This window comes from Acyrthosiphon pisum, unplaced genomic scaffold (genome assembly GCF_005508785.2).
Source record: "Acyrthosiphon pisum isolate AL4f unplaced genomic scaffold, pea_aphid_22Mar2018_4r6ur Scaffold_113;HRSCAF=490, whole genome shotgun sequence".
Lineage (NCBI taxonomy): Eukaryota > Metazoa > Arthropoda > Insecta > Hemiptera > Aphididae > Acyrthosiphon > Acyrthosiphon pisum.
The window spans coordinates 27523-28928 of record NW_021759778.1 but is presented as its reverse complement, the minus strand read 5'-3'; the positions used below and the strand labels follow the sequence as shown (position 1 = coordinate 28928).

The following is a 1406-nucleotide window of genomic DNA, read 5'->3' as shown; positions in this document are numbered from 1 at the left end:
AATCCTCTCCGTGGCTAATTTTTTTTTTTTTTGCGGTTGATTACTCGACGACACTACATTGAAGGCTAACGATCTCTTCTATATTGCTAATTTCCACACTACCACTGAGGTATAGCAAACAGCGCGTTTTTTTTATAGTGGTATCCCCAAGAGGCCTAATCCACTGACGTCCCAACGTCGATCATTTTTTTTTATAGTGATTGGACTAATTCACTGTCAGCACCTTACGCTTACAAACTCTGTTGATTACTGCCTTAAAGATGCGGCCCTTGTCACCGTGGACGAAATAGTGTATTCTGTTGTTTTTCGAAACTTGAACTATTGCCTGTTTTGTAATATTTGTGTGATCGTACTCCTGTATCGCCAGTTCGTACAATATGTTTACTCTCGCTTCTTCAACTGAATTAACATATCTCGTTTTTACAGATTTTACAAATGACGCCGTTACCTCTGCTCCACTATTCGAAGCCATCTCATCTGAACCTTGGAGCTTCTATTCTATCAACGTCTCGGTCATATTGACATACGGCTCGTTCCCGAATATTTCGTCGAAGCTGTGATAAAATAAAATTGTTAGTTATCATCATGTTAATCGTTGACTTAAAAACATTGAGTAACTCACTTTTCCATCACTTGTTGCTCGAAAGCCGCCGTTTTGTCGACCATATTAATTCTGTCCTGCCGGCGGATGGCTGCGCTCGCGTCCGGGAGGCGGTACCACTTTAAAGCCGTGCTCTCTCTATGCTGTAGGCATGCTGCTACGGCTTTACCGACTTCCGGGCGGTGACCTCGAGACTTCGTCTCGATCATCCGCCGGAAGACGCATGCCGACAATCTTGATTTGAAAACGTCTGCGGATAGTTGTGATCCGTAAATCCTATTTACGTCGTCGTACAACTTCACAACCCTTTGCCCCTCATTGTTTACGAAAAAATGGTTGTCCCGGGTTACTATCAATTTCGCTCCACCATAGCGCCCGTAAGGCGTGCCGTCGGACGCCTGCCGGCGGATCATCGGTCTGGCCGAGTATCCGGTATACGACCCTCAGACAGGCGTGGCCCGGGACCCGCGGGTCACCGAGGCCGCAATGTGCGTTCGACTGGTCGATGTTCGTATAACCTGCGGATTACACGACGACGCGCAGATAGCTGCGGTATTCATCGATCCACGAGCCAAGTGATCCGCCGCTCGGTGTCGGTTGTTTTTTGTTTTGTTCGACGAAACTTCTACGGCCACGCGCCGTGCGCGGACGCACGACTGGGCACGTACGGTCTTTAGACGTGTTAACCATCTTTCGGTCGACGCTCGGTCGGGGGTCGCGGCGCGCGGGCGGTCGTCGAGCGAGTCGGCGAGCGCACGCGGCCACGGGGTCGGATGAGGCGCGCGCGAGACCGGCGAGTGTCGCC

The 1406-nt window shown here is 50.2% G+C and overlaps 1 long non-coding RNA gene and 1 pseudogene across 1 annotated transcript in view; both read right to left on the bottom strand.

Moving 5' to 3' along the window:
- Nucleotides 1-1406, bottom strand: part of LOC103310805 — a 6234-nt gene that overhangs the window by 3273 nt on the left and 1555 nt on the right. The gene's annotated exons all lie outside the window — the stretch shown is intronic.
- LOC115034554 lies at nucleotides 1039-1196 on the bottom strand (annotated as a pseudogene).